This window comes from Corvus moneduloides, chromosome Z, assembly GCF_009650955.1.
Source record: "Corvus moneduloides isolate bCorMon1 chromosome Z, bCorMon1.pri, whole genome shotgun sequence".
NCBI lineage: Eukaryota > Metazoa > Chordata > Aves > Passeriformes > Corvidae > Corvus > Corvus moneduloides.
This window is the reverse complement of record NC_045511.1, coordinates 70823080-70838055: the sequence shown is the minus strand read 5'-3', so window position 1 is coordinate 70838055 and position 14976 is coordinate 70823080. Positions and strand designations below refer to the sequence as shown.

General features: G+C 40.4%; 1 long non-coding RNA gene across 1 annotated transcript in view; it reads right to left on the bottom strand.

Annotated features, from left to right (window-relative positions):
• The window catches only part of LOC116438429, a 36454-nt gene extending 23737 nt beyond the window's left edge, over window positions 1-12717 (bottom strand). The window contains exon 1 of the long non-coding RNA XR_004237732.1: window positions 12476-12717. This is a non-coding gene — a long non-coding RNA (uncharacterized LOC116438429). The remainder of the gene's footprint in view (window positions 1-12475) is intronic.
• Between the last annotated feature and the right edge of the window lie 2259 nt (window positions 12718-14976).

The following is a 14976-nucleotide window of genomic DNA, read 5'->3' as shown; positions in this document are numbered from 1 at the left end:
CCCTTACACAGGGTACTTTTTCAGCACTCAGTTTTGCCCATTTCCTAGCAGTCCTAGACTAAATTCTTCTCATCAATATTCCCATGTCAAGACTTGATATGAGAAGTGTAGAGATGGGTGACACAGGCTGGTCTAAATATATTAATATTAATTTTTTTCCCCACAGAAATCATAGAATGTTAAGGGGTCAGAATGGACCTTAAATATCATCTAGTCTCAACTTCCCCTGCCATCCACAGGAACACCTCCCACTAGACCAGGCTGCTCAAGGCTTTCTCTAACCTGGCTTTGAACACTGCCAGGGATGGGGCATCCACAATCTCTCTGGGCAACCTGTTCCTGTCTCACCACCCTCAAAGTAAAAAATTTCTTCCTAATAGCTAGTGTAGTTTTCCCATCTTTTAATCTGTGCCCATTACTCCTTGTCCTATCACTACAGTTCTCAGTGAAGGGTCTCCTTCCCTGTTTCCTCATTTTCCTTTCCCTGTTTCCTGGTTTCTCTCTCGGTTTCCCTGTAGGGCCCCTTTCAGATACTGGAAGGTTGCTATGAGGCCTCCGTGCAACCTTCTCTTATAAAAACTCTTTCAAGTATTGGAAACATGCTTCATAGAAAAAAGAAATGTAATGGCTAGCGTAAAAGATATATTATTTTTCTAATTTGCATCAAAAGCAGCATATATTGAATATATTCAATATATTCACTGTATTATCCTTCTGCCAGTACTCCCTACAATCTGAGCCAACGCTCAGCAATGTTTCTAAATTACTGGGAAGACTGTAGAGAATCATCCATTTCCTTATGTTTTCCAGCAGCCATGCCAAATCTTAAGTTGAAATAAGTCACTTAAAACTACAAAACATGCTGCAACTAGTGGAAACTTTTTGGAAATGCAACTTTAATTATCAGCTAAAAGATTGCAGTAAGGAGTCTGTGCCAAAAGGAACCTTCCATTTGAGTGCAACTGATGATGTGATGAAGGACAGATGACAAATCTCCTCTGAGGAACAATTTCTCTTCTACTGAAGCCAGCTAGGGCAAAGGAAAGCATTTGGAGAACCTATTATTCCTTGCTCAGTCTGGTTTTCTTTATGGAGCCACAAAACTAAGTTCACACTGCAGTTTGAAACCCAAAAACTGAAGACCAGGCTCTAAGGGTAGGGAACATTCGTCTTTTTTGGACCCTGGTGTGTCACTTCTGGGAGTGCCAGGAATGGTTTTGGGCTTAATTGCCCCACACAGATAGGTGCTACTGCCTTCTGAGGGGAAGAAACAGCACAGCAGTCAGGAAGACAGACTATTAAAGGGCATTTGTCCATAAAATCCCAGAAACAACACCATGTGCCCAAACCTGGCTTAAGCAGAAAGCTCAAATCAGAACAAAATTGTATCAAACTGCATCCTAGTCAAAATCCAGAAAGGGTTTCCCCCAAGCTCTAATGAAAAACAGCTCAAGTTCTGAGTGTATTGTGAGAGCAGAGGCACAGCTCCCAGCACACTGTTTAGAGCAAACCCCCCACGCCAGCAGATTCTGCAGCTGCTGGTCCAGACCACTCACCCAGCCTGCTGTGACTCCCCGGCTGTGGGTACAGCATCAGGTCAGCTCAAACATGCCAGTTCACCCCGGGGGCCTCTGCTTCACCAGGCTGCACAAGCCTTTGCTCAGTGTAAAGGCACAAATATCACTCGCCCAGGGCAGGTGTCCCTCACAGGCAATTCCTACCACTGTGAGGGAGGGAGGTATGTCCCTTCTGAGCATACATCCATCCTGTGGCAGCATACCTTCTGTCCAGCACAGAGGAGACCCCTCACAGGCTTCTCTCTCAGTGAGCCTACACGGCCTCTGCTCATCTTCTTACCAGGAAGGGCACATGGGTAATAGGAGAAACCCTACTTATGATGACATATTTCATATTCTGCAAAAACAGTTTATTTTCTTTTTAAATTAGTAGTTACTACTTAGATTTCCATAATCATGATGTCAATAAGACAGTTATCTGGGCAGATGTATGCACAATATTGAGATTTTTGATACTGTAGATAGAGGTGGGGTGAGATTTTCAAATGCACAAGGGAATTATTTCTCCTTGATACCACACGGATATAGGCAGCAGAAAATCCTACTGTCTGTCTGCATTTTTAGCTGCTAAGTACCTTAAAATTCTGGTTCTTAAGGACCAAGACTAAAATCCCAGATCTGCTTAAATCTACAACAAATTCCCATTGATTTCCACTGTCCCAGGATTTCTTCTTAAATCCACATTGAAGCATCTAAATAGTCTGTTTTAATAAGTATTTAAATCCCTAACAGCTCTCATATTTAGGTAAATATGGATTCTAATGCAATTTTTGAAATTTAACAGCAGATCCCTGTTTTTAGAAATCTTGTCTGTAATCATACATGTGACATTTTTCATTATTTTAGTACTTTTAAAAATATAGAATACCCAAATATAAGCCATCTTTTGACATTAAAACACAGTAAAAATGTCATGTGTTGTACTCCTGGACATGTATTTTTCTTTCTTTTTACAGGGTAGCACGTGATACAGATTAAAATATTCTGCAGCAAGACTGTGTCTGCAGAGTCTTATAAAGGTGTATTTTAGGGAGTTGCAAATACGATCTGGCATCAGTGTGGGGAGTAAAGGTAAGAAAAATAACATGGCAAGTATATTAAAGTTACGACAGGAACAGCATGAGTGCTACTGGATAGATTTGAAAACATTTTTGCAATATTGTACCTAGATCTGGGGCGGCACAAGGTGAGCTGGCTTTGTAGCTCACATCACTTCTTAACTAAGACAGTAAAACATTCCTACAACTCAAAAAATTTTTCAAAATTTAAAAAAGAAAGAAAAAAAGAACCATGGAACCCTTGAAAGAGCCAAGCTACTCTAGTAAATAGATATTGACATTTGTAAATGAATGTGGATTTTTAAGAATTGATTTTAAAAATTGCTCTAGGTCTGACACCTCTGCTGCAGTTTCTGTCCAGATCAATTTTTACAGCTGAAATAATTCCTGAACTATAGAGCTCATAACAAGACCAGTCTCAGATCCTAAACTATGATCAGGTTCTACTACAAAGAAAAGTATAGAAGCCCTAGGATGACTGCATTTTCCTTTGTTTGCTTGCAGTCCTATACAAAACAAAACCCAAAAACCCCCACTGAAGATAAATTCATTACTGTTGCTTTCCTCCTGCAGAGCATTAATAGGTTTTAGAAATGAAACTCTTTTATTAATTTGATTAAGTCAAAGGAAAATCCAAGGTTTCCATGAATAATTCAGATTAACATCATATCTTCAAAGGTCGTATGTAAAACATTATTATACATCAAAAGTTCCTCACAGTCTAACATACATTTCATTTTCAATAATGTTGATTTATTGTTTTATAAAGCAAAATAATAAATATAATAAATTGCCCTTATATTTTCTGGTCTCAGTCACTATAAAATAACTGGTGTAGTTTTACATTTTCAGTGTGAAATATTAAATACATAAATCAAAACAAGATTATTTTTCATCTGGAGCTAGCTGGAAACTGGTTTCTGAAACTGATAAATTTATTTTAGATAAAATGAATGCTTTAGGAAAAAGATCTTTACTGAGTCCACAGCAGCTCTGAAAGAAACAAGAACTCAGCGTTCTAATATCCTGCTTTAGTTGGCTTCACTGTGACAGGTGCTGAATCTTGCACAGGCAGCGGCTGGAAGCAGCTCCACGTTTCTCCAAGTTCCAAGTTTCTCCTGTTCTCTTTGCCAGTATTCTCCTCACTGCCTTTGCCTGCCCAAAGATCATTCTCTTCATGGTGCACAGCACCATTGCTGCTAGGTTTACATCCTTCTTAGCTGAAAATTCTGTTAGGAGATATTATAATTATTTATTGTATATTGTATGTTATTGTTGGGAGATATATATATATTATATATATATGTACATATGTACGAAGGTATGTAACCATTCCTAAAAATAATTGTTCACCAAGAAGAACATTAAGAAATAATAATAACTATTCCAATGTGTAAAAGTAGATTCAGCTGGTTTTGCACTGTTGTTTTCTCAACAGAAGCTTCATTGGGAGCTAGAAATACTGTTTTGCATCCTTGATTAAAAAGAGTAAATCTAATTCTAAGGAATCATTATAACATTTAAATACCATTCAACTCTTACTGCACTTAAACATTCAACCACAAGAAGCTTTCAAAAGGAGTGATGATACTAGCATACTAAAGAATTTCAGGGTGCATGAGTGAATAGGAAGGGAAGAAAAACAGGGTCTACCTGAGGCTAGTCATTAGACTGTTCCAGAAATCAGGACCATACCATCAACTACATGCTCACCCCAGGGCCTTGCTTGAAACCTGGGACAGATCATATTTTGGCAGCTTTTTTGATGTAGAATTCTGCTTGTGGTCTATACAGCTTCTTTTCCTTAATTTCAATTTTAAGACAGTTTTAGGTTTAGCAACAATACATTAAAAGTACACTTCAGCAACATAGTGTGGAAGAGGCCAATCAAACAGCACCTTTTGTATCTACTGCTTACCTTTCCTTCTGAAGAGATAACACTGGATTTTCCTTGTTCAGTACATTTGAGAAGTACTTGCATGAACACAAAGAATAAAAGCTGATAAAAGAAAGTGCCTAGCATGGGCCAGTCAGATCTTTTATCTTGGACTGTTTGTTGCTGGGGTTTCGACATGTTTTTGGGTTGTTTATTTCAGCCTAATTTCTTTAATTTTAAGAACAAAGGGAAAAAAATTTCAAGCACATCGAAGCTGTTGTGGAGACGTATATCACATCTATCTGTCATGGGTTAGCAAGTGTAGTCCCAGAAGTGATGTTCTGCAAAGGGGTGCTTGCAGCTTCCTCTATGACCTGACAGAACCTATCAGCTGGCCAGTTTGAATATGGACAATTCTTTGAGCCACTTAAAATTGTGACCGCCTATGTGATGCACACTTGAGAATAGTAAACCCTGAGGCAGAGTCTCTCTGTCTCGTTTCTGGCGCTGGGACAGGTGGCTGCGGGCCCTGTGCAGGGGCCAGCGGGCCCAGCCAGGCCCTGGTCAGGCCAGGCCGGGCCGGGCCACGGCCATCCTGGAGCCGATGGACCTGTTCCAGCCGTGGAACCAGCCCCCCTCCACAGCTCTGCTGTGGGCAGCCGGAGTGGCCCAGCTCCACCTCCCTCTCCACTTCGATAAGCCACATTCCAGCTGCAAGGCTGAGGTGAGATTAACCCTTTTAGTGCTGTGAAGAGCTGAAAACCTGAGGGAAGAGAAAGAGGAGATGCTTAAAGCTGAAATTCTGTTATGAAGCTATGATATATCAGAGTATCCCGTTGTGATTTCATGAAGGTATGGGGGGTGGAGTGTTCAACTCGTAAGCAAAAGCACCTGAGCTGAGATAGGCAGATGCTGACGCTGCTGTAATTTCATGAGAAGTTTGGACAGGGAGAGATGGACCAGATGAGGACTTTTGCTCCACATGGGAAAGGAGAAAACCTCAGTTCCTAGAGATGCTGCCAGAGATAGTCCTAAAGATGAAGATGAGGAGGACCCTTTGCTCCCAGGGAAGGAGGAGGGCCTCTGTTCTTAGAGATGAAATGCTCCCAGAGATGGGTGAAGAGAACTTTTGTTTCTGAACGGCTCAACCTTAAAGTTGTACCCCAAAAAAAACTTCAAGAGTGGACCCTCGAAAGCAGTTGCGGGAAAAGCTGCAAGTTGGGGGAAGGGACTCACATGCGAGCAGAGAGACTCCTCTTCCTAAATGGACTGAACAAGGTTATTATGGAAGTGGTAAACAGACTGAACTTCTCAAGGGTTGTCTTTTTACATTGTCAGTGGGAGAAGGGAGGAAGGTGGGGGGAGGAGAAGAGTTCTGAAGGTGGTATAATTTTTTTTCCTCTTTTAGGTCTGTTAATAAACTTCTTTATATTCTTTCAAGTTTGGTGCCTGGTTTGCATTTCTCCTAATTCTTACCTCGCAGAAGATAAACAGTAATGAGTATCTTGGACCAAACCACTACAGCATCCAAGTTCCTCAGGGGGTGTCCCACAGCTGAACATTTCCATAGCCTGGTTGGTAGCTTACTGAGTTGCTTACACAGACAGGAAATCTTTCAAGCATGTTTTTCAATTTCATTTACCTCTAGGAAGATAACACTGAAAAAGCATTTGTGAACAGAGAAGAAAATAAAATTTTGCTGTTGAGTTTGTTACTACTATTGGAATTAATATAAATGTTTCTTCAGTAACATTATTTTTGTTATTGCAGTTTACTTCCTTAGTCTTTATTTTGTAGGTGTGTATCAATAGGTCTCCTGCTAGGTGCATTTAAATTCTCAACTTATCTTTTCTCTTCACAATTGAAAATAGATCTTGCAGGAAATTAACATATATTTGCAGTATTTTAGTATTGGGAGAGCAGGCTATTCTTTTCCCTTTTGAGTCATTGGGAGACAGAGGCAACTGGATGTCACAAATTAATTAAATTCAGACAGCCCGGAACTTCATTAATGGTACCTGTAATTCTCTGTATTGATGCAGAGCCAAGTCTCAAGATCTTAATGTGACTCTCATTAAGACAAAAATCCACTCAGGTAACTAGAAATTCTATTTGTTGAAGACCTAGGGAAGGGTTTCAATTTGGCGTGGTTTCAGTCCTTCAGCCAAACCCTTACAGACTGAAAAGGCAATGAATCTTGATATCATCCAGTTATTTGCAGACTAGTTTGATCTGACGAGAGATGGTATGAAATCTGGACTAAAACAAAAGAGCAATGCACAACATACACTGGCTGAGAAGTCTCTTTGTTCATAAATATTGCACCACTAAGCTATTTTAAATTTTTAATCTTCTTGAGTCAAATTGTGCAGTAAAGTATGAGTAGCTTACCCGCAGAAAATATTAAATTAACAGCTACAGAAAACTATGACCAAATAGAGGAAAAAAAAATGAATCTTGCTATTAGCTTTGGCAAGTCCATCTCAAGATAACATGGAAAGACACAGCCGTTAACTTCAGTTATTCAGTCTTGGAATCCTGCTGAATCCTTCAAGGGAGTTAGTGGTACTACAATGGCTGAAAAAAGACAAGCTCTCACTGCAATGTGATGCAGAGATGGAGCATGTAACTGATCCCAGAATACATTTTCTCTCTATCCTGCATTTCCATGTTTGCCATAAACTGTGTCCCCTGCCTGCCACTTCCCAGTAGCCTAGATCTAGAAGAAAGATAACATTTTCCTTCAATTTTCCTTTACACAATGAGAACTTACCAGCAGTAACCTCATAAAAGTAGAAAAAAGACAAAAATTTAGAGGACCAATAAATCCATTCACAAAAAATCACAGATTTCTAACACCTCCAGAATCCTGTGCTAAATGGCATGGTTGTTTACTTTTAAATTCCCTTGAAAATTCTAGTCCGAATCACCCTTCATAAAATTTATCCAATCAGCAACTGTGTGAGATGACTTTAAAAAGTACATTGAATGCAGTAATTTATATGTGTACTTAAGCAACAGTCTTTGTTTTGTTCTACTCTAACCATTTGCAATTTAATATTGTATGACTGCAGCACACTGTATGATTAGAAAAGTATGTATATATTATGCATATACAGACTTGTATTATGCAGCCACAAGAAAAAAAAATTGTATTGCCACATGCTATCTCCTGTAAATTTTTAAGAAGCTCATGTTCTTCCTTCCTTCCTTCCTTCCTTCTGAATTCCTTCCTTCCTTCCTTCCTTCCTTCCTTCCTTCCGAATTCCTTCCGAATTCCTTCCGAATTCCTTCCTTCGCTTTCAACTGCTATTTTCTGCTGACTTTAAAGAAAGAAAGGAAAGGTATACAGCAATTCTCTTCAGTTTTTGAGGTACCAGATCATTTCCATAATGTAATTAAATTTATCACATTCAACTTCAGGAGCTATTTCTTGTTCCTAAAACTCATGGTGCTCCTGTAACTCTCACTCAAAATGTTTTCCTTCATATTTGCCAGTTTTTACTTTCCAGCTTCATGGATGTATCTCTGTATATTTAAAATAGTGAGTTCTTACAGATCTTTGTTATTAGTTTTGAATTTTTATGCCCTCTTGTTGTTTTGAAATTTCCTTTAAAAGTAGAATGAAGCTGTCAAAGGAAAGATAACATTAAGTACACATTAAACAACGCATATCTGTCAAGGCTATGAAAGTCTGAGTCAAATTAATTTCTATGAAGCTGAAAAGATGATGCTTTAGAAACAGGTGAGATGGAGATCAGATGTAAAGAACTTAGAGAAAACAGAAAAATTAACATCCCAAGGCTTTGGAACATGCAAAATTGCTGTAGTTATTTTTTTCTGCTGCAGCATGTCTATGTTGAAGTAGCTAAGGGTGAGAAAAAGACTAATGCACTACACAGGAAAGAACAGTTATGAGAACTTGAAGGAAGTGAATGAAGATGACAGTTGCTTAAGAGCAACATATAAAGAGCTGTAAATTAGGAGCTAATCACTTAAAAAGAGAAGAGAAAACTGAAGCTGACTACAGAATAGTTTCACGACGGGAGAAGTCCCAGTGGAGTAGCTCCCAGGACAGGCTGCCAACCCCAAACTATCTGAAAGACTTAACCCTTCTTGCAGAGGGTATTCTCTGTCTCTCACAACAGCTTGTTATCTTATTATAACAAGATAAGTCTTGTTAGGCATCTTGGTCATAAAGGTAATAACTTCATTTAAACTGGCTGGGGTAGTCTGGCAGGGTTTACAGAAAGGCAGTTGTAACCCAGATGTAAGAGAGGAGGACCCATTGCATCACGTGGAATGTTGTCATGTGCCTTGTCAAGCGGCTTGGGTGGAGAGTGACCAAAACCCATTTACTCCCGTGCACATATATTTTACATGTGTATGTGAGAGAGCACACCCAAGAAAAACATTATTATTATAACAAGTCACAAGGAAAAAAATCTTACCTGAAGAGGTAAGAAATCGCGTGTTTCTGTGATTTCACATTGCCCAATAATAAATCCTTTCTATGGTTTGTGTCTCTAGGTAAGGCTCAAGGCTGATTGCTCATTAGCTATCTGTTTACAGTCTTTTGCCATCAAATTTTGACAGGTGTCATCAGGCAATTCAGCTGTGAGTTATGCTCTGCTCAGGAGCTGCCAACATCCAAATGAAGTGCTTTCAATTCAAGTATGGTACGTGCAATGTCCTCAGCAAAGTGCTCCACCATCTCGACCACCTTTAGTCTTAGAATAAAGATTTTAAAAATAATAACAATAATAATAGTAATGATTTCCTTATAGGAAACATTGAATTAATTTTTTAAAAATGGGTGTAAATGTGAAGATCAAGGGCACTTAGTTCTAGAAGGAGTGCCAGCTGAGTGATGCTATTTGAATGGGCTCCAAGGCCCTGACTCAGTTGCCATCCCTTAGATGTCTGGTGCCACGTCAGATGTGATGCTGTATCCCACTTGGTGTCCATCTGTCTCTCCAGAAGGCTGCAGGCCTCCTCATGTGCTGCATCTACCACTTCAGGCAGATGTCTTAGGTACTTTAGGGTATCTAAATATTTATGCAACACAACTCAATCAACCGCCAAACCTTCAGCTTCCTTCACCTAAGAACACGATTTGGCTCAAAGACACAAAGCACAAAGTGCTAAATACTCTGAGTCACTGCTATGCAGAAGGCTTGCTGTCCAAAACCCCACTGTTGACTCTCACTGTAGTCAATGAGAATGTAGTCAACAGAGTCTAGAAAACACATGGACCTTACAGTAGGCACCTACGTTAGGTTTACTGTTCAAAAGCTATTGCTGACCGCTAAACTCAGATATTTTAATCTGGACATCAATCCCATGCTACGTATCCTAAGAAAAGGATACAAGGACAGTAGGATCTAATGCACAGAAACCTAGTTCAGAAATCTCTGAAATGAACCCTTGTTAAGACCCTATTATTGAGGTTCTTTAAAAATTCCTCTGCCTGAATTAAGGTACAAATGAGACCATATGCCGGTGGCAATAATATGGGTTTTATTTGATGGTAAATATGAGAGAGAGAGAGAGAGAGAAAGAAAGAAAGAAAGGAAGAAAGAAAGAAAGAAAGAAAGAAGTAGAAGATAGGTGGGGGGGGACAGAAAGAGCGACAGGGACAGAATAAGGGAAGTATCACCACTCCGTGGATCCCAATGTTGTCCGTTGATCCTCTCCAGCTGGTCTCTTGGTGGCGAAGGTGCCCCCAGAAGGCACAGAGTCCCAAGGGTGTACATGCTCAGGCTGGGTGGGCACGTCCGGCCATGTCCCCCTGGGGTGGGGTCAGTCTCTCACGGCAGACTCTGGGTCTGTTGCATCCCGTGCAGCCCTGTGGGGCCAAGCCTCTCACGTGAACGTCCTGTGCATGTGGCCGTGGGGTTGGGGGTTCCACAGCTGGGCCAGTTTGTGTAATTGGAGGATGGGTGCTCACTGCCTCTCACCAGAGGTTGCACCATGCACCCAAAACCTCCTCCTCCCCCCTCGGTTGGGGAGAGTCTGTGTAAACCCGGCTTCTGTGAGCTGTGCTCTCCCCCCACCCCAAACTCAGCCAGGGATAGCTGCAGCTGGTGGCTTTGGCCTTTCCCTCAGCCTGAGATGATTGAACAACGCGTTTCCCTTTACCTAATCAACAGTTCGACTTTCAGTTCAAAGTCCCACTCTTCAGGGAAGCTTCGTTTGTAGCTTCTTTATAATGAGCAAAACTTTATATCAATGTCTGAGGCATGAACTATTTTCAGTCTCTGACAACCTTTAAGAATTCAGAGCACAGAACAAAAGCAGAGTGAGTCCAAAACTAAATGAATAATTTTCAAGCCGAAAATTGTAGGTGTTCAAAATTAACAAAGTAAACAGAACAGAATGTGCTCCGTTCTGTTCTGTTCTGTTCTGGAAAATGAGAGAACACAAGAACAAAAAAGCCTAATTGATATATATCAAGCTCTCATCACGTTCTCCACCTTTCCCAGTACTTGAACTTCAATAGATTTGCATATTTATCATCTCCTTAGGACTACCTATAGATTGATTCACACACTAAGTATGTAGGATATGTAACAAAAGCATTTCCTAATCATGGGACAACATGAACCATTTTGATAAATAAGAGTAATCTGACTACCAAATAATGCTCACACCTATTTAGACAGAAACCTAAGACCTTAATAAGGTGCAACACTTTAAGCATTTAAAATGTAGATCTAAAGAACTGTGAAGATTTTGAATTACCAAGTAAGCATCACACTGGTCTAGGCAACACAATGAATCATTGTGAATCACCTGGCAGAAACTGCTACCCAACTTCAAAGCAAAAATTAATGGCTTGGGCCTCTGGGTGGAGGGAGCTATAAAACACTAACATCAGCTTTTGTATGTAGCAAGCTCATTAGAGAAAGCTAACCCTGCCCAGTACCTTGTACTACTAATTTAAGAACTCTTCTTGCAACTCACCTTCTTTTCCTATGCTCTTTCACTGTAAATGCAAATGCAACAGGTAATACCAGTGTACTATATGAACATATTTTCTCTCTCTGCAATAGTCTTTCCCCTTTTTACTTACTTTCCTCTCTGCAGCAGCTTTCTAAAAATTCCTGTTTTCAAGCACAGGACTCCCAGAGGAGGGTTTCAAGAGAATTTTTATGTCATTTGATGAATGTCCTCTTCTCCTTGCTCTGTTCAGACCTCTCATGATTTTAAATTGTGAGGAACTGAACTAAAATCAATAGATGCCCTGAGTCTCAGTCTGTGAGAAGCGGGCATTTGGTACAAAGCTGCAGGATTCCTCCATCTGTCTTGCACTCTGCTCTTCTATTTGCTCTCCAAAGCAGATGAAGAACAAACTTTTCTTCCCCTGTGTCTATTTGGAGACCCATTACCAAAACCAGGCTGGGGAAACACCATACCAAGCAGAAGAAGAACAGCTGATTTTAAAATCATTCTTCAAGTACCAGAAAGCCAAACTCTTGTCTACAATCAGGCCTTTCCCAGTACTCTGACATGTGCAGGATGAATGCTAGGAAGGGTTTTAAGGGATTTACACTGTTGAAACAATGTATTCAAATCTTCATTATAGATGAGATTCTGACCCAGGGTCTCTCAAGTCTTGTATAACTCGGCTGTGGGTATGTCTGCATGCATGAAGATAAGAATGGAAGTGGACTAAGAAAATGCCTCCCTACTTAAAAAGAACTAATTAAAAAGTGGAATGCAAAACAAATCAGCTAACTTATCTTAAAAGGTAGAGAAGCACAGCCCACGCAGGAGAAAGAGCCAAGCTACTGACATCCCCTCTCCAGAGGATAAAGGAGGACATCTGTGAAAAGTCCTCCCTTCAGTTTCTCCAGAGTAGCAAGTGCAGCAGTTGACTAGACATTAATCACATTCCACCCTTTATAGCTGAGGAAAAAACTCTGGAGGGGGGAATAATTTGACTGAGAATAACCACCTACCTTTGGGATCAGATTTCGTAATGAAATACAACCAGCTCTTTGTTGGAGAGGTTCTGAATTCCTGGGTCTGTGTAAGCGAGAAGTTAGCTGTGTTTCTCTATTTTACAATGGGAAAGATTTCCATCAAATCTGTCTCAGGATACCTTCCAGCAAGGAAGGGAAAAATATGTGCAGACTTCTTGCAGCATAAGTATACTCCAAAGCCATCCTTTCAGACAGAATGTAAATTCAGACCTTTGATGGTCAACACTGGTGCCACTGTCCAATTAGAGGCTGTGTTATTAGGGCTCTCAGGTGTGTGGGTGCTCTGTAGTAATTTCATTTGAATATGATTAATGTTCTTTCTAGCTCAAGATGTTTTCTTGTGTTGCTTTGCACAGTCAAACAGTTTACACCTCAGTGTTGGTTAAACTTCACAGGGTAAGTGAAGTGATTCATACATATATGTTTTGCCTCTAAAAAGACTTTGGCATCCTACAGGACAAAAGACATATTTAGAAGTGCAAGTCATCTTTGTCGTCAAAAAATTAGATGTTGAAACACAAAAACCAGATTCAGAGGCATGAAATTTTTTTGTTTCTTTTGTTTCTAAAAATGTGGGAGATATACACCACAGTGTTCATGAAATTGTTCAAGCTGGTTTTAATAACAGTCATTATGTTAAAAAATGAAACTTCTCTCTGTGTCAGAGATGAACTGGGAAGAAACAAAGGAAGAGAAGTAACTCCTGCAGCACCTTTGTGCCCTTCTAGAATTGCTGCTCATCATTCTTTCTTTCAGCAGCTCTGTTGCTCCTTTTGTACAAAAGGTACCACCACCTAATGAAACAATTAAGGCCTGACAACTTAAATACGCTCTTCTGTTCTTTTCAAGAATAAGTGCCACCATCAAGACAAACTATACCCACTGTTTCACTATCAGCAGAGTCATTGTTATCCCAGATAGAGTGCCCTAAAAATAAAAGCCATTCTGTATGTGCAGCTTCATCAAGTCAGATCATGTCAGCCCTGCAGGGTAGACAGCACTGTACTAATTTTATTACTCTATTTTTAAACATGACCTCCTTAGATCTTTTAGTGTGTCCCAAATAACAAAACAGAATTGACACATTGTATTCAAGTTTCTACTCCCAGCCACCTCCAATTTCTGAATATCTTACCCAGTCAGTATATTTGCTATCTAAAACTATGAAGAAGTTGTTATATTTAGCTTAATGTCACTTGTTGTGGCATTAACGACTTAATGTCACCTGTTGGCTGTTCAGGAGTCATGAGATGAATTCAAAATTCATATCCGCAAGATTAATCTGTGTTAACAGTTTAGTGCCCCTGGCACCATATTTCACAGTGTTCCATCCCCTACAACTGAGCTGAATTTTACAAGCCTGTGAACGTAGTTGCAGTGGGAGGGTTTCAACCAGTATTACCTCAGATACACTGATGGCTGGAAGTCACCCCAAGCAGGATTGTCTCTCAGAGATGACACTAAAATTCTTAGGTTTTTCTGGTACATCTGAGGAATTTTATCCTCAATAGCTGTCCTACCACAACATGAAGGTCACTCAGACTATCTAAGAGTTATAGTGGCAGCAGAAGACATAAAAATAGAAGAATTGTCTATATTTATCAAGGCAAATTGATAGAACCCCATTGGCACACAGATTTACACCAAGCTGCAGCTCTTAGATTACCATTCATGTTTGGATTTTTCGCACCAGCTGACACTGGGCAGGTACATACATTATAGGACAACTTTTTCAGACATGAGCTGAATAAAAAAGTACTTTTCCTTCCCTTGCATCTATTCCTCACCTCAAACCATTTCAAGGCAAACAAAAGACATTGCAGTTAGTGCCATAGTGGCGTTTTCAGAAAATACAGGGAATCCACTCAGTGTTCAGCGTTTGCACGATAAAAAAATCACACAATCCTATGTGAGAGGAAGGTAAGGAAGAGGAAGCAGACTGTATTCAGCAGTTTGGCGTAGCAAGTTCCTCAGACTTTCAAATTGTAATTTTTATCATAAGCAATGCCATAGTGGCAAGGGTCAGACAGGAACATCTGTTACGAACTTTAGGCTGAATCTGTGGACAGCATTCTCAGTACCCTGTCACATTATGCCCTGAAATACCCATACTCTTCCCTTGCAGTGGTGGATGGCGGATTGAATTTGTGTGCCAAGGTTTCCACAGAAGGGGAGAAGGGGCCTAAAGGGATGGCTTTTGTGAGAAGCTGCCACAAACTTCCCCTGTCCATTGATGCCAATCCCAGCTGGCACGAGGATGGACCCACTGCTGACCATGGCTGAGGCTATCAGTGATGGTAGCTGTGTCTCTGGGATAACAAATTTAAGATGGGGGATAAGTTATTGTGCAGAAGCAGCTGGGAGAGAAACAGTCCTGCAGACCCCAAGGTCAGGGAAAAACAAGGGGCAGGAGGTGCACCAGGTGCCAGAGCTGCAGCCCGTGGTGCAGACAATGGTGAGGCAGATGTGCCCTGCAG